This window comes from Cavia porcellus, unplaced genomic scaffold (genome assembly GCF_034190915.1).
Source record: "Cavia porcellus strain 051 isolate PalLab524CR breed Dunkin Hartley unplaced genomic scaffold, mCavPor4.1 scaffold_22, whole genome shotgun sequence".
NCBI classification, from domain to species: domain Eukaryota; kingdom Metazoa; phylum Chordata; class Mammalia; order Rodentia; family Caviidae; genus Cavia; species Cavia porcellus.
Genome location: NW_026947505.1, coordinates 64768154 through 64789523, shown reverse-complemented (window position 1 = coordinate 64789523; position 21370 = coordinate 64768154). Strand labels below are relative to the sequence as shown.

The following is a 21370-nucleotide window of genomic DNA, read 5'->3' as shown; positions in this document are numbered from 1 at the left end:
CTAGCAACTGGAGGCTGTGCTGGTTGCAACCTGACTGTGGCAGAATGACCTCGTTTGATGGGCCCTTTATTGTCCCTTGCTGCAGCCCCTTCCCTCCAACACCAGCCTGTAGGTGACAAATCCTGGCCACGCATCTGTCTCTTGGCTGGCTTTGCTATTTTTGTTATGGTCTGAAGGGGTTGGGAACCGGCTGGGTTCCTCCAACCTCTCTAGCCTGAAGGGTGGACACTGTCTAGACCTCTTGTTGTTTTGCTGCATGAGACCATGTGAGCCTGCTTGATTTAGAGAGGAGTGGAATCAGCCTCCCTTGCTCATTCCTTTGGAAACTTAACACTGGATTCTTGCCCTCAAATACCTGATCCCCAGCCTGGATCGTTTCCTCCTTAATAATGACATTGTCTGTTTCTGATTCCTCCCTTCCGTGCCAGCTCAGGGTATTTGGGATTCCCAAAAGCAAGGAGCTGAGTTCCCAGCGATATGGCACAGATTATGCCAATAAAGTGCTACGTATCTTTAACAATGTAGCAGTGTTGGTTTCTTAGCCAGAGGGCAGTGATCATCACTTTTCAGGAGTGTTTCTGGATGAGAGAACCAGGGGATAGCAGGAATAACGATGTGGCAGTGTTTCTTCAGCATTTAATGACAGTGCTTTCTCCCCAGTTTTTGGGAGATGGGCGGGAGATGCATCACGGACAGCTGGTCTGAACATATTGCAAGTGCAGGAGCTCCCCTTTATCTGCGGTTTCATTTGCTGCAGTTTCAGATGCCTGTGCTTAACTGAAGTCTGAAAATATTACATGGGAAATCCAAGAAATAAACACACACGCTGTAAACTTTCCTGTTGCTCTGAGTGACATGATGAAATTTCTCACCTTCCTGCTCCATCCAGCCCGTGGCATGAACCGTCTCTTTGCCCAGCACATCCCTGCTGCACCAGAGCTGCCTATTAGTCATGGCTGCCAGATCCCTGCGAAGGGTATTACAGCGCTTGCATTCAGTTACTCCTTATTTTGCTGAATTAGGCCCCAAAGAGTAGTGCAATCTGGGTGTGCCAAAGAGAAGCTGTACTGTGTTTCCTTTAAGTAGAAGGGTGCAAGTGTTCAGCTTAATATGGAAAGAAAAATTCCCATGCTGAAGTTGCTAAGATCTGTTGTTAATGTCTGAATATGTCTAATTTACAAATTAAACTCTATCATTGATATATATGCATATCAATGTATGTATACCAATGAAAAATATAGCATATGCAGGGTTTGGTTCTGTCCCTGGCTTCTGGTATCCACTAGGAGTTTTGGAGCATATTCATTGAGGTGTAAGGGGAGATCGCTGTATCATAGAGTACGAAGACCAAATGAAATACTTCATGTAAAATGCTTACTACAAAGTTTGAAACATAAACCTGAATAAATGTTAGATATTACTGTGGTCACTTTCTCAGCTTTTGTGTATGAACTTCATTAGGAATATTATTATTTGATAAAATGTATTTGTGACAAAATTTTTTGATTTTTAGATTTATTAGTTAACAGAAGATTGTAAAGGTTCTTTCTGAAGTAGTTGGAGAAGGGGAATAAATCAATGTAATTTTACAGACTGTTTCTGACTAGTTACCATTCTGCATAACTTTCTAATATTTTATGCATAATTTTGAATCATGTTTGTATACTTATAACATACATTTTCCCACATTTTATTTTTTCTGTTGTTAAATATTTTGTCCTAAGTTACTACTTGCTGGTATCATACTTGGTGCCAGGAAAACTAACACAAGGCAAATCCCCATTTTGCCTTTTTTAATATTTGTTCTCTTAGTAACACTAAGTTTCAGGTATAGATTCAAAGCAGATAGAAAATAAAATAGAATGAAAAAAATTGTACAGCTGTGTCCATTTTTGGGTGAGGGAAAGATCAGATGTGACAATTTGATACTGGATTAAAATATAACTAGAAGATGGAATTCAAGGCAAAGTCAGACAGCATCACCCATGTTTGACAGATAAGGAAACCGAGGGGCGAAATGGTGGGATGATTTGCCAATGGTTATGCAACCAGTAAGAAGTGAAACCAGAAATCAAATCCCGGTTGTCAGACTCAAGGCCCCGATTATTTTCTGCCCCGGCTCTTCCCCTGAAGTTCCATACAAATTGTGCTTGAAAGTGAAGTAATCGTATTATGTCAGGATAACTTCTTTAGAACATTTCTTAAAGTTATCAGAGCTTTAACTGGCAAGTTCAAATGTGATGTGCAATGTAATTTTTAAAGGCATTGCATATGATGGCCTCTCGAAGCTGAACACAGACTTGACTATGGAGTGTTACCATTAATGTAGATTTCCTGAGGTGTGTCAGTTGAAATTGTGCCCTTTCTTAGGACACTTACACTCTAGCCTTCAGCTGAAGTGCACAAGTATTAAGAGAAAGGATCTCTGAAGGGCCTGCTCCTGGAGAGGGCCAGGTGATACTTGGGATTTATAAGTGAAAGCAATCTGATTTCCAGCCAGCTTCTCTTGGCTAATTAAAAATTTAGTGTGCTTTTTCTTTTGGCTGGTCTGAAGTGTCAGATTGAGTCAGAAAATAGCTCAGGTGTCTTTGTTTTTCAGAGTTCTTGTTGACTTGGTGTCAGCACATTTTAGACTCAAACCTGTTGGCTATTTTAATAAACATCAGTTTATTGACTACTTAGTAAAGGGTTGCAAAGTAACACTTTCTTTAGAGGCAGTAAAGCCAGTCCTTTCCTGCTTTATGTCACCTTCTGAAGCAGGTGTGTTTACAGCAGGGTATGGTTTGTCAAAATGATCGTGTTTTGATTTAGAAAATGACTACTTTTGTTTTCAGTGACACAGATATTTGGCTGATCACAGCTCAGTGTTAAATCATAGATTAAAATATTCTCAGAGAATATTTTGCGACTAGTAATAGAAAATTTTTAGCCCACGTTTCACCAGAAATATCTTGGGGTTCCAAACCGTCAGACTGAGAAGACTCGCTGTGAAACAAAGTACTGATGCTGTTCAAGAAACATCAGGGAAACTCACAGAAGGGGAAAAGATAAAAGAATAAGGTGCACGTGTGCTTGGAAATCTAGGCAGAATCTTGGAAAGGCTAATGCTGTGTTGCAAACCCTTTTGTTTGTCTTGCATGCCAAGAGAATAGAGAGCTGCTTTCCATGAGCTCAGAGTCCAAAGCAGGTGAGGTTCTTGTAGGCCATGGCCTGAGGGACGGGACGCACTGAGTGGCAGCAGCAGCAGGAGAGCTGCTCTCTTCGCCAAATGTGCCAACCACTTTTCATAGTTTGTACACCTTGTCGTATGGTGCTCAGATTTCTCCAGGTAAAATACAAGGTTGCATTTTGATGCTTTTGGAAATCAGGTTTCATAAAGTTCACCAGAACTAAGGGTTATTAAAAAGCTTTTGCGGGGGCCTCTTTTGTCTGGAAGGTGAAGGATGCATTGAGGCTGGGCCTGAATTCCTTCTCTGGGTCTCTGCTGAAGCCTTGGGCTCAGGGTGCATAACAGGTTGCTGGATGGGAGAAGTTACTGATAGTTTTATTAAAGCATCTGCATGTTTAGAAGATCATGATGAAGCTACATAGCCTACCAAGATCTAATGTTTCTGTGGGTTTTTTTTCTTTTCCTGAAACGCAAATGAGACCATTAAGAATTTAAGGCAGGGAGATGGCGTGAACGTGTACGTTTAATATGCTAGAGCAGGGGTGGCAAGCCTTTGAAAGCTTTCGGTGGTACAAACAGCCCACTGCAGCACGTGTGCCATGGGTTTGCCACCACTGTGCTAAAGCAACCAAGAAAGTACTAAGGGGCCCGGGAGGACGTTGTCGCTGTCCAGGAAGACAAGATGGTATGTGGACTACAGCCATGGTGTAGAGTTGGGTAGAGTATTATGGATTCGAGTTACATTTTAGAGACAGAATTGACAAAATTAGTAATTTGATATGTATGTAGGGGCAGGGAGTGGGGATGAAGAAAGCTAAGAAGTAACGAAAATGTAGAAATGGCCATTCACAGAGGGGAATATGAGACAAGACAGGAGAGCATGTGTTTTGGTTATGAATATGGTGAGTTGAGGTCCCTATGAGACAAACACTTGAGAGGAGGTGCAGCATTAAGATAAAGGCAGCCTTATAAGTGGAGAAAAGACAAATTAATTCATAAATTATGTTGAGATTGTGGGCTATCTGGAGCTAGATTCCATTGGTCGTTGACATACCTAAAGAAATGATCACTACTTCAGTACTTCAGACATGGCTATGCAGAGCTGAACTGTATGCAATGGCATCAGAAGATGAGAACCAGCTGCACTTACATGTGCAAGACCACCTGAGGCAGGTACAAGTTTTGTCGTTGTTTTATTTTGTTTTTTAAGAGTACAAAGCTAAGCAACTACAGGTACAAAGTCTGAAGTCTCAGTTTCTAATTTTCTTCCATGTAGGTAAATTGAATTGAACTCCAAACTAGCTGAGCATGTTGTAAGACAGCACTTTTATGTTTTTAAATAACCAACAGGTCAACAAGAAATTTAGTTATTTGAACTTTAATTTATATCTGTTACATAAAATTAACTAGGTACTATGCTAGTTTGTTAGGAAACAAAGGAAAATGGGATGATCTACTCATAAGAAGTTTATGATCTACTAGCCCACAGGCTTCTCAGCCCAAACAATGTCATAATATATGAAAAATTTTCTATATGATCTTGGGACTTCTATTGAAATCTTCTAGCAATGAGAGTAGAAAAATATCAGGAGATAGAGATGAGAAATTGTTCTTATTTCCAAAAGGGAGGGAGAAGTCGTTTCTGATAATGAAAACAAAACATCAAATGAGTCATTAAATAGATTTCTAACTGGAGAACTGTCTGTGGGTTCATCATGGATAAATCATACCAAAAGGTAACTATTGTGTCTGATTAACTTGCTCGTTGGGTAGGTCATCTCTCGGTTTCTTTGAACCACTACATACCGTCCGTCTCTTTTGACATTTTGCTTGGAAAGATGGCTGGTTTTCCAAGGCGCATCGTAGGCGCATATGCTTTCCCGAGTTTCCCTGAGTGGGTTGGGGACAGGAAAGGACATGCAGCAGGTTGAACGCTCCCGTCCTGTTTCACTAGCAGATCTTTTATTAGTTATTTACCTGTTGGAAATCTTTTGCATTTTGTTTGACAGAGGGCTTTCTCTGCCAAAGGGGAAACACTCAAAAACCCTTCGATTGGATCGAGGGGTAGATTGTTGGCTGGTTGAACAACTATATCCTCACAGTTTAATTAACTGACAAATATTCCCCCTAGAAATCTTGCTTGGACCAATGCTGTTGACTTCATTATCATGTTTGGTATTTTTTTTCAATGACCTGTTTGGAACTTTAAAGGCATGCTCAATAGTTTTCGGATGACTTTTGGTGGAAGTTGGGTGAAAGAATCAAGAATCAGAGCTTTCACCTTTAAAAAGTTGAAATCTAATAGGGAAAAGTGTCAAATTCTGTATTTAGGCCTTAACATCAAATTGCACATGTACCAGGGGAGGAGACACATAGAAAAACATTTAAAGATTTTAGTCTTTTAAAAAATTAATTAGGTTTATTGGTACAATTGAGATAGGCATAATCATCATAGAGAATTTGTACCTGTACGTGATATATCTTGATTGTTTTTCTCATTCTCCTCCCCTCCCTCCAATACCTCCTCCACTCCTTATTTACAAAAACTATTTTTGTCCTTTTTCTCCACCTCCGCTTCCCATTTGAACATTTTCTTTCTGTTTCACCGTGTCTGCTGTACATTTTGGCTCGTATTTGCATTTTCAGTTTTTCACAGTGTGCGATATTTACATGTGTGCAGTTTATTTCATTTAAAAGTATGCACAAGGTACATCCATATACCTACAGAATTCTCAAGTTTATCCTACATTATGGCTGAGTAGCACTGTATTGTATATTTAAAAAAACCGCTATCCTGTTTATCCATTCCTCAGATCACGGGTGTTTGGATTTTTACCAAGATTTAGCTATTACAAACTGTGCTGCTATGAATATGGGTGTGCATACATTGCTGTGGTGTGATGCTTTAGCATATTCCCAAATACATGTGAATTACTAACGCTGAATCAAGAAGATACAAAAATTCTAGATAACCCAGTATCAGTAATGAAATTAAAGATGTAATGAAAACCCTACAAACAAAGAAAAGCCCAAGTCCTGATGCATTCACTGCTGAATCCTACAAGGAATTTAGAGAAGATCTAATGCCACTATTCCTCAAACTCTTTAATGAAATTGAAAGGGAAGTAATATTCCCAAAATCATTCCTGGAAGCAAGTATTATCCTGATACCAAAACCAGAGAAAGACTCAACCAAAAAGAGAACTACAGGGCAATCTCCCTAATGAACATAGATGTAGAAATTCTCATTAAGATACTGGCAAACAGAATGCAACAAATCATCAAGAATATTGTACACCATGACCAAGTAGGAATCATCCTACTTGGGCTTGCAGGGATGCAGGGATAAAGGGATGGTTCAACATAGGCAATAAATATAATATACTATGTAGAGCTAAGGACAAAAGTCATATGATCATCTTAATGATACAGAAAAACACTTGACAAAGTCCAGCACCCATTTGTGATTTTTTAAAAATTTTATTTTTTTTACCAATACCAGGGATTGAACTCACGACTACCTGCTTGCAAGGCAGGTGCTGATGCCGCTGAGCTAAATCCCTCGCCCCTCACTTGTGATTAAAATACCCTTCAGAAAATTAGAATAGATGGTCTTTATCTCAATCTAATAAGAGCCATCTACAACAAACCAATAGCCAACATCATACTAAATGGTAAAAGGTGAAAGCTTTTACTCTAAAATCAGAAACAAGACTAGGATGTTCACTGTCACCGCTCCTATTTGAAATTGTTCAGGAAACATTAGCCAGAGCAATTTTAATCTTCATCTATCTCCAGTGTGATGGACTACTGGTATCAAAGAAACAAAAACTTAGCTATATAAATAAAGCAGAGTATCTCAGCTTGAAATTTGTTTCCTCATGAAACCTAGAACATTCTCCTGGAGTGATTTAGGCAAGTTTTCCATGTTTCATATTTGGAAACATCTGGTGCTTTCTTGTAATAGTTTGGTGTGAATGTACCCTCAGCTGGAGTCTGCAGGTCAGGTGGACTCATCCTCTGTTTCTGTGGCCTGACCAAATGCCTGGTACACAACAGGGATCCAGTAAACATTTTTGAAAAAGGAGTATAATGTTCAGTGTGGAATAAGATAACACGGCCATAGTAGTATGTACCAGAGGAGGTGGTGGGGAAGCTGGTTGGTGTTAAAACAGTTTCTCTAGAGGAATTTGAAGACACCAGGTCTGAGTAGTCTAGACAAGGGGAAATGTTAAGGTTGTACACTAGCTTTTCAGAAATATCAGAAACGAATAGTATCTTTGGTGTTGATGAAGACAGCAAGCTCCATAGCGACAAGAAGACAGAGAAGGTGAATTTTTGGGGGAAATGAGAACAGATTGCAAGTCAGGGTAAGGCAGAACTTTAAGACAAAGCGGTCTAACAATGGGAAGGCTTCTCTCGTGATGTGGCTCGAGGTGCTTGTTCTTGAGATGCAGTTGGTTGGATTATTTCCATCATGACAGCTGAGGAAGCTGTAGGTGGTTGAGACATTTCTAGGTAGTGTCTGGGTTTGCAGCTCTGATAGTTTCATGATTTTATATTCATTTTCCAGAGAGAAAGCCAGTCATTCTTCCAAGTCATAAAATAAGATGGAGGCCGAGGTAGAGATTGGGTGACTAGCTCTGGTGTTCTCTTGAACTGTAATTTAGGCGTAGGCTGCTTGTTATTTGTGTCTTCTGAAGATTCAGTCTTTTTGATGATCTGTTTGTTCTACATCCTTATTATTAAATCTGCATTTTTGTTCTGTTGTTGTTTGACAGTGCTGCGTGTCAAACTCCAGACTTCAAGTGGTCTAGCAATGAGCTATACCCCAGCTTCTAAATTTACATTTTGAACAATGAGTCTTCCTATTGTTTTATTTAATTAATTAATTGATTTATTGAGACAGGGTCTCACTCCACAGTCCAGAGTACCCTTGAATTCACTGTGTGGCCCAGGCTGGCCTTGAACTTGCGGCAACCCTCCAGCCTCAGCCTCCTAAGTGCTGGGATTACATGTGTATGCCTCCATGCAAATCTTCCATTTGTACAGCAGATTTTTTTTTTTCTGCTTAAAGAGGTTTTTTTTTTTTTTCTCAAAAGACTTTTGACTTGAACAGTAGCAAAATTCTGTCTGTCTGTCTGTCTGTCTTGTGGTACTGGGGACTGAACTCAGAGTAATGGGCTATACTCCCTCCTTTTTAAACACTTTTGAGACTGGGTTGAGGAGGTGGCCTTGAGAATACAAGCCTTCTGACTCATCCTCCTGAGTAGCTGGCACATGTACCACTACACCTATTTTTCTTTGTCTTCTTAATTAACATATAATCATTGTACATATTTATGAGATACAGTATGATGTTTTGATTCATGTATTGAATTTTTAGCAGAGTTTGGGAATAGGTTATTTCATTAACTCCTGGTCTTCCTACTCTGTTTAATTAATATTACTCAAACAGCGTCTCATGGAAATGCCTGGTCACCTCTACATATGGCTTCCAGGCCTTGGCTGGACACTGCCAGGGACACAGTAGCCAGCCATACACGGTGGTTTCCAGGAGATGTGGTGGAGTCTTCAGAGCTGGCAGTGGGAAAAGGTTAGAGCAGTAGATTGTGTTTATGCACATTTTTACACACGTACGGTATGCTGAGAACTGTGAGCAGAGGTCAGACAAGCTAAAATAAGAAGATTCACAGATAAAATAATGAATAATAAATGCTAAAGGGAATTTTCCAGAACCTCAGAACAGTGTTCCCTAGGGCAGGTTCTGAGAGCGCTCCAAACCACGGGCCCATCTAGAACCGAGGCTCACAGCCAGGAGCTCTTTGGAATCACCTGAGAGTGTGGATAGCAGGGAACTTTTAAATGTGGCTGCCCAGGCCCCTGGCAGGTTGGTTAGTTTGGAGCATCCACATCAGGGCCTGTGGAAAGATGCTTTTTAAACTCAGCAAATGATTCAAATGTGCCCATAGCCTGATGAAGGTCAGGAGTGGAAGCCTCTGTGCTGGGAGGCAAGTAGGGCTGAAGAAGGGGCCACTTAAAGATTCTGGGCCTTGGTACGCAGAGAGAGCAGTGTGGTCTGTGTAAGGAGGGGATCAGTTTCAGAACATATCAGGCCTGCTTTACAGTATCTATCTTTCTCTCTGTCTCTGTCTCTCTCTCTTTCTTTTTTTTTCCTTGTCTTTTTGAGACAAGGCCTTCCTCTGCAGTTCAGGTTGGCCTTGAGCTCATTTGGTACCCCAGGCTGGCCTCAAACTCGCCACGATCTTGCTGCCTAAGCCTCCTGAGTGCTGGGGTTACAGGCGTGCACCACCGTGCCCAGCTCTGCTTTACAGGTTTGTTCAGAAGTGCTGTCAGCAGAGTCAGTTTGGTACTTAGTGTGACTTTTCCTTCTTCTCATGTCAGAAACTTCAGAGTTTTTTTTGTTTTTTGGTATGGATGAATTTTAGACACTACTTTTATTTTCCCCTTTCTTATTGGTACATGTTTGCAGTGTGTAATGACTCCATGCATCTCTGGGGGTAGATGCATGTGCATAACATGTCTCATCCCCTCCCTGCCTTCAACGTCCCTTCATCTTTGATCCCCTTCCCTTTTGAAAAAAGATCTACTTCTCTATTTCCTATTATCTGTTTTCTTATTGTGTTCTTTATTTCTCATATACGAGAGAAACTATGCAGTATTTAAGCTTGCGTAGACATTATTTTGAACAACACCTTGAAGATAGTCTAGTCCTACGCATTTCTGAAGGCAGCTCCTATACAGGTGAGAGTGATGCATGAAGTCAAGAGCTCGGGAGTGGGCATAAGCCCGTGCAGCTGGTGACAGAACTTTCCTTCTGCAGCAGTGTGGCTTCTGTGTTTGCACTGGTGTTTGTTAAAGTCCCATGCAAAGAGCACTACTTAGACTTTATGGAAGTCATAAATCCTATTTTTCCCTGTATTTACTGGATTCTATTAAGAACCTAAGCTTTGACAAATTCGTGCTGGAATCTTGTGCTCACCAGCTGAAGTGGAAGTGATTTGCTCTTGAGGGTGTCTATGTCTTACTCATAACTCTGAGTTGCTTATTATTCCCTAGTGCAGAGCACGATCGGATCATATACTCGAGAGCATCCACTTCTTTTCTGCTCATTTCTGCACTGCAGCCTTCTGAAGGGAAGGAGGCATGTACAGCCTGCAGGGCCTTGGGATTCGTCAGTAACCAGGAACAGATCGTGCTCCACCAGGGCCCCTGTCCTCCTGGGGACCAGGCCATTGTGACATAGAATTGTGGTTCATTTCTTTTCCTTCATTGTTATTCTTTTAGTCAGTAAAAATATATTGATTATACTTGCAAAAAATTACTTTTAGGCAGATAAAATGTATGTTCATAAATAACGAGTTCTTAGAAATTTTTGTGGCAGATTTAGTAGTAGAAAGTGGTTGATAATTCTGACAGATTCAGTCTGGTTTTTATGTAGGGATTGTTCTAGCTTTTCTTCCTCTGAAAAAAGTGACTTTGGCTTTGTGTTTAAATTTCAGGTTTTCAAGCTGGATGTGGTGGGGCACACCAGCAACTCAGCACTCTAGAGGCCAATGCAGGAGGATTGCCATGAGTTTGGGCCAGCCTTAGTTACATAGCAAGTTCAAGGCCAGCCTGAACTACATAGCAAGACCATATCTCATCCCCTCCACTTCCAAGTTCAGGTTTCTAATCCATCATGCGTGACTATACAGAAATAAACAAAAAAATCACAAAACAGCCCATGTAGACAATAGCCTTTAAAAAAATCTTTGTCAGTACACATCCTTTTGCTATTTATGTATGTATGCATTAGGGTTGAATAGGATGGAAAGGCTCCCTACTTGGTCCCTCAAAATGTTGCCAGATACAATGGTACTTGCCATTTGTGTTCTGTTGGACTGATTACTTGGATGAAATTGGAGGAAGAATGAATAGATAGGTGTTGATCTGGTATTTTCTAATATATTGGGTCAGTTAAAATACAACGTATTTTTATTTATAAATTATTTAATGTATGTTAAAAAGATAACAAACCAAAATGTTTTTTTAATTTTTTTTTTTTATTGGTACCGGGGATTGAACTCACGACTGCCTCCTTGCAAGGCAGGTGCTTATGCCGCTGAGCTAAATCCGCAGCCCCAAACCGAAATGTTAAAAACTGGAAGGAATTTACATACTCTCATAATTTTGTAGCTTAACTCAGTACCTGCTTATTTCCCCATATCTTCCACATGCATATGTTTGCAGAATAACATTTTTGATGTACGTGGCTATTCATATCCTATTTATTTTTTAAAAACAAATTTTGAATATTTTATGTTGATTTTAAAGATTTTTTTTCCGTAACAGCTGTATAATATTTCATTGAATCATTTGAAAATTCTGGATACCACAGATAACCCAATAGTTACTTCTGAGAGATTATTTATTTGATGTTAAGCTCATAGGAGTGAAATTATTGGGTGATAGATAACGAATGTTTTCAAGTCTGTTCCTAAGCATCACCATGAGGCTTTCCAAGAGAGATGTACAGATTTACCAAGGTTACCCTTGGTAAATAGATTGCTCTATTTTGTAAAAACGTTTTGCTCTTTAACTTTCCTAGTTATGTTTCTTCTGTGATTTGTCTCAACCCTTTATTTTTTCTGTTGAATCTTAAAGTTTTCTTTAAAATGTAATTTATCTATTTATATTTTACAGCTTTGTCTCTGAGGGTGTCTGAGGCTCATATTTCATCAGACTCCCTTGGAGTCTTCAAATTTCTGTGGGTGGGTGCTCTGGCACATCAGTGCCAACCTCACTGCAGGCACCTGCAGCACCCTGTGCCCCCCCCAGTCCTAACCCTGCAGTGACCCCCCCCCTCCACCGAGCAGCCTCCCTGCAGGCCAGCTGCTGTGTGCGCCTGCCAAGCGCCCCCTGGCGCACTGCCCCTCCAATCCCAGCCTCTTCCCCCACTCCTGCCTCTTCGCTGAGCGCTGTTCATGTTTCCTTCCCACTCAGTCCAGCATGGATGCCACTCCTTCCCTCGTCCCTTCTATCCCCTGCGCCTCACCTCCCCAAGCCGCAGTGCCCAGGGGCCCGGTCAGCCCCATCTCAAGACTGTGACGATCCCAGCCCCGTGCTTCTTCAGCTCTGGAACACAAATTCCTTCCTCTCCTAGGACCTCGTCCCTTTGCAGGCAGCTGTGCTTACCATCTGAATCTGCTCGGGCTTTTAAAATGCTGCCTCCCTGCGGCTGTCTCTTGCTTCACTGGAAGCCTTTTCAAAACGTGGCCTCGCTCTCTCCTTTACTTCCCGTTTACCTCTCAGCCAAGGCATCCCGACTCAGCCTCTCCCCTCTGCATCCCAGATGCTCACAAAACAGCTAGAATCGCTCTTGAAAGGGTAAGTAACACCCTACCACTTGCAAGCCTTCTTCTTCTTCCTCCTCCTCTTCTTCCTCTTCTCTTTCCTCTTCGTCTTCGTCTTTGTCTTCATCATCTTCTTCTATTTTGGCCATTTGGATGTGAGGAATTCATCTCTGACCGAAGGAGCCTCTCTTCCATGGTGTGATGCTAATGACAGAGGCATTCTTGGGTACACTGGAGTATAAGGGACTGAGGCTTCTCCTCCCTGGAGGCCGCATCCCCCACATTCACCTCTCCAGATTCCCCAGACCTCCGGAGGAGGCCCAAGTCTGTTGCAGTTTCCGGTGATCTCTGATTGTTGAGTAGAACACCTACTCAGACATGCAGGGTTGTGTTTCATGCTGGCCCTGCTCTGAGCGCCTCTCAGATACTTACGGACTTTTCATAGCGTCCCTGTCCAGGAGGAGATTCGGGCTTGGGAAGGTAACTTGCCCAGGGATGTGCAGCTAGTAAATCACACAGCTTGGCCTTGATGTCAAGGGTCTTAGGAGGGGCTGCCGGAGGCTGCTGAGCACTTTTGTAGCTCTCTGATCCTTCTGTCCTGTGTGTTTTCTTCAGGTGCTTTGAATAACGATGTTTCCAGATTCCATCTCCTGTCCTCTCTAGTCGTCTCACATCTCATACTTCAGCGTATTTAGCTTCCGTCCTAATCCTTCTCATGAATCGTAGATGTTTTCTAATTATTCAGTTGGGTATCTACAGCCTGCCCAAATTCAGCAGACCTCACAACAGAGCGCATCAAACCAGCATCCCTCGTGGCCTTTCTTAGTGAGCGGCACCATCACTGGGTCAGGTTAGATGCCAGGCCATCGTAATGTCGTCTGCATTACTGCCCCTTCCAGGCCTTCCAGCCTCCTGCTGCCCGGCCTGTCTGCTTCCCCGTCTTGTTTCTTACCACTCTGCCAGGCGTGGACCACCCATGCTGGTGTTCTTTCTGCCTCACAAACACATTATGTTTATTCTGACCTTAGCCTGTAGGTATCTTAGTTTGTGGGCTTTTTTTTTTTTTTTTTGTTTGCCTTGAATTATTTTGTTTCAGATCTTTGTATTGCTAGGTCCTTTTTGACACATGTGTCTCTATGTAAATATCCCCTCCACAGAGAGGTTTTTCCTTGACCATCTAGTCTGATGTAGGTGACAGTCACCCTCTAGCATATCACCTTACTTTCTTTCTCCACATGGCACTTAATACTAGCTGAAATTTTCTTATTGAATGATTGATTGGTAATCACTCCATGCAGAGTAAACTCCAAGAATGATTCAAAATCCCACTCTGTGAGGTGAACTCCAAGTGCTTGTCTGTTCTGTATCCCAGGCACCTAGAACTTGGACTTGCATCAAGGTAATAATGATAAGAGCAAACATTTGTAGAACATTTACATTTTATATATACACATAGGACATATGTATAATATATAATAGAAAATGTCTACTATAAAATAAATATGTACTTCCTACAAAATATCTACTGATATGTCTTCATGATTGTACAATAACATCTGTTTTTCAGAGAGGTTTGATGAGAATTGAGATAGAAATTGTTCTCATGAATTCTCACCACAGGTGTGTGGGGTAGGTGTAGTTACAATTAGTATTACTCTGAGTATTGCTGGTCCTGGATTGTGACTGGGGAAACTGGTTTGCCTAGGATGGTCTCTGGATGTTTGGTTTAAATGCTTGCTTATTAAACAGATGGAGGCAATTCATCCTCTGGCTGCTAACCAAATTGTACCTTAACCTTCCGCCTCCTTCTTCCCATAGCCATGGCAGCAGTACTTGATGTCTTCTGGCTGGATATGGCTACGGCTTCTTAGGTGATATACACAGTTCCAGTCTTGGCTGAGCATGGTGGTGCATGCCCGTGATTCTGGCACTTGGGAGGCTGAGGCAGGAGGATCATCATGGGTTCAAGGCCAGCCTCCACTACATAGTGAGTTCTAGGCCATCCTGAACTATGATACATAGCAAGACCTTGTCTCAGACCAAAAGAAAAGCAAATCCCCAACTGCCCCCAAAACCTCAAATTTCTAGTTTTGGTTTATAATTCTAAAGTGATTAATCTAAAATGTAAGTCCAAACAAAAGCCCCTCAGTTCTTAGGCTAAAATCTAAACTCCTTTTCTTTACAACCTTAATCTGTTCCTGTCTCATCCTCTGTCCTCCTTCTCCTCCACGTGGACCTTTATTTAACTGTGCCGTGTTATCCCCATTTGCTAACTACCCCGAGCTGCTCTGCCTTGGCGTAGGCCGTTTCCCTGGCCTTGCTTAATGTGGCAGATTCTCAAGTCTTCTTTCTGCTTCCTTAGACACTTTCTTCTCTTCGAGCAATGTATATATTCAACATTAACACAAGACTTTCAGGAGCCAATCAGAATCATCACCTCTGACACATTTAACTTTGAACTTTTGGCAACCAAGTTAGAAAAAGAAGTGTGAGGCAAATTTGTGTTTATTATGAAGAAAAAGAAGCAGATGTGTTTCTATCAGAGCAAACTTTTGCTTGGCTTGAGTTCAGGAAGATTCTTGCTTGGGTGTTACATATGGCAGAGTAGATTTCCTTGTTGATAGTGCTTTTGAATAGATGCATTTGTGAACATTTTTCTAAATAAAAGCTCAGCTCCAAAGACATTTTTGTGGGGAACATATTTTAATATAGTTCTTATCTGTATATTTTTGATGAGGTATATTATATGGGGAGAGCTTGGGGACAATAGAGATTTTAATAACTTGCTCTAAAACGATTGCAAGGCCCCCTTTAACACCACTTTCATATTCAGGGTTTTTGTTTTGTTTTGTTTTTTAAGGTGGCAGAGGACAAGTTTTGGCAAGTCCTGAATGAGATATTTTGCATTTAGTTTTTTGCTGACCTCCAGAAGTATAGTTCTTCCACGTCATTGGTAAGAGAGGTCTCCTTGTGTTTGTGGTCTAACCTCTGATTTTCCTTGCTAGAATTTAAAGGCCTAGGTGAGTTTGACTTTTTTTATTATGAAGAATTTTAGACACACAGAAAAGTGGAGGAATAGTACAGTATGAACAGCTTTAAGTCCACCTAGATTTAGCATTTGGACATATCTGCCTCCTCTTTGCGTGCACATCTGTGTATGGAGTGTTTTAGAGTAAATTGCAAATATCATGATGTTAAGCCTCCAAACCCTTTTATGTAGCTCTGGGAAGTAAGGCCGTTTCCTTCCTGTAGGAGGCAGGCTTTAGGACGGCCCACGATGAGGCCTTCTTCTTGGCATGCGTCTTTATGTGTAATCATCGTTCCTTGAGTGTAGGCTAAACTTAGTGGTTTGTATCTAACTAATAGAATATGATAGCAGCCGTGGGCTGGGCCTTCTAAGGTGCAGTTACAAAAGGACTGTGGCTCCATCTTGGGCCTCCTCCCTTGCCTGCTATTCTCTCACTCATGTTCCCTGGCAAAGGCGTTTCTGAGAGCTGCTCCATGGAGAGGTTCAAGGAACGAGTATCTCTGCCCAAAAGCTGGTGAGGACCAGAGGGATGCTAGCAACCTTGGGAGTGATTTTGTTAGCAGGTCCTCCCATAGTCAGTCCTTGAGATAATCGCAACCGTAGTGTTAGTTAGCTTTGTGGTATTATAACATATGCTTAAGATAATCATCATATAAAGAGAACAGGTTTATTTTTGGTTCCTACTTTTGGAAGTTTCAGCTCATAGGAAAACTGTTGTCTTTAGGCCTCCATTGGGAGTGCCCCCTGGCAACGGTGGGGAATGTATCACAGACCAAAGCTGCACCTGTCATATCAGGAAGAAGGAGACAGACAGGGAGGCAGGGAGGCGGGGGTGGGGGCGGGGGAGAGAGACAGACAGACAGACACTGTGAGGATGGACATAAACAAGAGAGGAAGCAAGGAACACTTGGGTCTCACTGTCTCCTTCAAGGGAATAAGTTTAGAACCTTAAAAATCCCCCGCTGCACCTCAGTCTGAAACATTTCATCACCTCCCAATAACACCTGTTGGAGACTGGTACTCTAACACATAGGCGCTTGAAAGACACTTAAGATCCAAATTACAACTGGCTGAAATTGCGACAGTAGACTGCAAGACACTCTGAGCCAGAAGTGCCCAGCTAAGCCCGCCTGGATTCCCGACCCATAGAAACTAGGCGATAAAAAGTGTTTATTGCTGTAAGCTGCAATTTGGGGTGATTTGTTCTGCAGCTGTAGTGACTAATACACCATCATAGCCCCAATTCCATTAAGCACAGTAGGTGCTTCTTTTAGGTGCTGCTGAGCTCGGAGAGTAAAGATGTGTTGTCAGCAGAGAGAGGAAGAGGGTTTATCCTGCTGTGGTGGGTGGCAGGCAGCAGATTTTAGTGTTTTCAAGTTATTTAGATAAAAGGTTTTATGTCTTTTAGAAATGAAATCTTATCTTTTAATCTCCTGAGGGGCTATTATTACCCATTCCGTTTCTAGCAGGAGTAGTCTTATTTTGGCTGTGAAAGAATGAAGATCAATCCTAAGATTACAGAGTGTGGCTCACAGGAGGTTTCTGTCTATGGATCAGTGATGTTTGAGAAGGTTTTGTACATCTTAACTGTTTGCTGGTCAGGATGCAAGGACAGGAGCATTCAGGAGGGCGATGGTAAGGTCTTCCGCACAGTGGGGGATGCCTAGTCCTGCCCTGGAAGAGAGGTGCATGTGGAATTTTGACATCGTGTCCAGCATGCTCACAGGTATTACTATTTGAGAAGTCGTAGAATTCCCGTGTTTAAGATGAGGTCAGTGGCAACTGAGGGACTTGTGTGTAAGGAGTTAAACCGGGTAAGACTCACTGCTCTGGGAAGCTCCTAAACCATCCTGGAGGTTAAAGGAAAAAAAAGTGTTGGTGGTGGTTTAGCTGTTTGAAATTGGTTGAAGATACTGGATCCCAACTAAGGTATTACGGTTTGAATCTTAAATGTACCCGAAGAAGACACGTTGGAGGTTTGGTCCCCAGAGATGGCCTTAGTTAGGGGAGTGGAAGCTGCAGGAGGTGGGACGTGTTGGGGAGCAGGACAGCAGGGGTGCCCGGGAAGTCTGCTGGGACCCGCCTCCTGCTCTGACTTTTCATGCTCGTGGCTGCCCTGAGGTGAGCAGCTTTGCTCTTCTTCCCCCCGTGACGGCCTCAGCACCGTGAGGTCCGGGCAGCCACAGACTGAAACCTCTAAAACCCATAAGCCAAAATAGTCTTCAACGGATTTACTCAGGTATTCTATCAAACTAGCAGAATAACAGAAAGAGTGATATCTGGGATCCATGAAATGAGAAAAAGTCCTTTAGAAATGTGGATTCTGTTTGCACAGTTGGACTCTTTTGCCTGATGACCAAGCATAAAACCTCTCACTAGAATCTATTTACTCAGCTCTCTTAAAAGATGGATGAACGCCTTGTAGAAGGATTTGAACTTAAGTTTCAACATGACTTTGAGTTTTGTGTGATGTATTATTTTATTAACCACAACTTGGGACTTTCAGTCTTTATAAAGAGTCTTTGTGAAAGGAGATAGAAGAGTTGCTTCCTTTGCTGGCTTAGCACAGGCAGCCAAAGCAGAACTGCAGTAAAGGGGGAGGCCTGGCCTGGAGTGAAGTGTGAGCCAAGAGCTCTGTGTTCTTTAGATTCAGCAGTGATTTGGGGAACTAAAACTAGGGAGCGATGTCTGACTCATCCGACTTTCATAACCCCGAAACCATCTCAGCCAAAGATAGAGTCTAACTCAGAAGCCACTTCAAGAAGAGAGATACAAGAAGGCTGATGTCAGTGAGCCGTAAGTCTTTGAGGCTTCTATGACTGCTGCTCGGTGACGTTAAATTATGGCAGGTGAACAGTGTATGTCTCTTCTTGAAGAATTCTTTTCTGGACTTCCCACAAGTCAAGTTTTCCACTGGGTACAGATTCTCCATCCAAGTTTCCCTAATATGTCACTGGTGCTGTGAGTTTGTGGAGTCCAGGAGATGCTCAGACACATTATTAACAGGACTACTGAAATTCAGAAGAGCACAAACAGCGCAGTCTCTAGTGCGATGGAATTTATATGCTTCTTGGTCTCATCCAAAGGTATTTGTAAGAGCTGGGACATTAGCAAAGGGAAGACTGGGGGAAGTGGGAGGGTAGCTGGTATTGCTGGTTAGTAGGGACGTTACCAAGATCATAAAAACTGAATGAAATTTGTTCTTGTGTCTTGTTTTAGAGAATCATATAGAAAATCACAAGCAGGCCTGGTTGCTTTCTAGAATGAAATCTGAAGAGGGATTAAATTATGCTGCTCCTTCTGTTATGCCCCACTCCCCTACTTGTATCTTTTCCCAGAGCCAAATGGCACAACTAGTAGACATCAGAAAGTGGTCAAAGTTGATGGTTTTAATTGTTAGATTTACCCACAAGGAGAGTTAATACCCACAGAAAGAAGATAGTGACCCGTATAGTTGACAGAACCAGCTATGAACTGGTTTTGGAGTATTCTGGAATGTTAACAAGTGTTCTTTAAAAGAAGTAACCTGTTGTGTGTTTTATTTCTGACAAAGAGAGGTCTGATCAGGAGTGCAGGATTATATTTTCCGTATAACTTTGCTCTGTGGGAGATTCGCATGCAGAAAAGAGCTTAACAGGGTGTGTTCTTTGATGGTTGGCTCCTAAGATACTGTGATTGCCTGTGATTTTTGGGGGAAAGCACTCAAACTGTTTTCTCCATCTTCTTCCAAGTTCATTAAAGGTCAGAGAAGGACAGTTAAAAGAAGGGAATACATCCACATTGAGCTCACTGGAATTGTCTGCACATAAATCATAAGAGTGCTCGAGGGGAGCTCGATGTAGGTAAACCATTAAATTGCTCTTTGTGTTTTTGACTAATAAAAGTCTGTTGACTTCTTTTCATTTCTTTTTGAACCTATATTGTCTATCACAGCTAGTCTTTTCTGCCACTCATAGTATTTGGAGATTTTGCTAGATTGCAGAGGTGGAGCCGAGAGTGGACAGTGGAAACTGGGGAAATAATTGGTGAAGGAGAAAAAGCTGCCAGTTATCCAGAGGTTCATTCCTGTAGCGCCTTCCAGTTCTTTGAAAACAAACAACTTTCTTCCTAGAACCTCAAAGTGAAATAAATAAAAACAAATGATAATTTTTTTTTATTTTAAAGGGGGTAAAACTAAACACAACAAAACAGAACAAAATAGGACATCAGAAAGCAATGTAAGAGATATAAATTTCAAAGCTAGACGACCTGAGATCTTCACTCTCTATCATATTGTCTCTTGTTTTCTTCCAAATAGTTGTCCATGTCTTCACATACAGAGAATTCATACAAAACAACATAGTATAAAACAGATCTGAACAGAATGAAGAAGGCATTTTAGGTCTTTAAACCAGATATTAGGGAAGTCACTAATGGCTGATGTAGAGTGTCTTGTTCTCTTCAAAATAGCGGTCCATACTTTCATGTATATTGAAGTTCAACAAAACAAAACAGGCTAAAATAACGCCATTAATTAGAACAAAGCAAAACAGGGATAAAAATATTTGCCTTCAAAGAGATGGTAGAAGGAAATCCCCCCTATTTGCTACATTGCCTGGGTCAGCCACTCAAGCGATGTCCAGCTCACTGGCTCCCACTTGCTAATGGGGGCTGTGTGTGATGTTTGATTCTCAGCCCCCGCGCCAGCAGGCTTACAGCTGCTCACGGTGTGTGGGGGGTTGCTTGGTTTCTCAGTGTTCCAGGTCCCAGCATGGCAGTGGGTCCTAGTAAAGCCCGGTGGCCCCCGTCCTGCACTGCTGCAGCCTGCCACACTCACAGCCACTGGGAAGGGTTTGGTGGGTTGCTTCAAGCTGTTTCTTTCTAATGAACTGACCATTTCACGGTCCAAGTTCTGAAATGGCCAACAGACATGTCTTTAGGCTCCTGATTGAAACCAACAGTGTCAGGAAGCTGCTGGCCTTGGTTCAGGACCAGAATAAATTTTTACTTACAAAAGCATCTAGTTGAGATTAGAAAAGGGTGCTATAGTAGAAGAAATATGGTCATAAATTCTTTGTGTGCTTCTATAGAAAAGAATTGGGAAACCCTAAAGAGACCTGTTTTGTGTCATAATAAAGAATGATCTAACCAATAGTCTGCCCTGCTCAGGAAATTATGAGGAGGGTGTTCCCAGTGGGAACAGGGGAGGGGAATAGCTGTTAGGGAAACAGAAGAGATTTCTAAACTGGGACGGAGAGAGGACGGAGTGGTTCTGGAAACAGTTCTTTGTTTTGATTATTGGTAATGAGTGTAGATAATTCCTTCCTTACATCAAAATGTCACCTTACAGTTTGCAAAATTCTTTCATTTTATACTTTTGAATCCTGTGATTGCTCTTCACTCAAAGAAAGGATGGATTAAAAGTGAAAAAAGTTTTATTTCCCTTCAAGGGGATTAAAAACTAATTAGGGAACTAGGACATACATATAAATAAAACTACAAGATAGTGTGTGTGGATGACCTGCTGAAGGCCTAGACTAGTGGTTCTCAAGTGTGGCCCCTGGAGTAGCAGTGTCAGCGTCCCCTGAGACCGTGTTAGAAACAAGATTTGTAGATCTTGCTTTATATTTACTGAATTAGAAGCTCCTGGGTGGGTGATCTATCAGTTTTTTTGTTTCTTGCTTTTGCTAGGGATTGAGTCGTAGTGTCCAGTACATACTAACCACAAGTTTTACCCCTGTGCTAATCCAGTCCCCTATTAGTGTTTTAAAAAAGATTTTCAGACGATTGTGAGACATGCTATATAGTTTAGCTTATAGTTTAACAGTGACTACTGTT

General features: G+C 41.8%; 1 protein-coding gene and 1 pseudogene across 4 annotated transcripts in view; one reads left to right on the top strand and one right to left on the bottom strand.

Moving 5' to 3' along the window:
• Faxc (failed axon connections homolog, metaxin like GST domain containing) overlaps window positions 1–21370 on the top strand; it is a 72999-nt gene that overhangs the window by 27628 nt on the left and 24001 nt on the right. The window lies entirely within an intron of this gene.
• Window positions 20402–20527, bottom strand: LOC111756060 (small nucleolar RNA SNORA2/SNORA34 family; annotated as a pseudogene).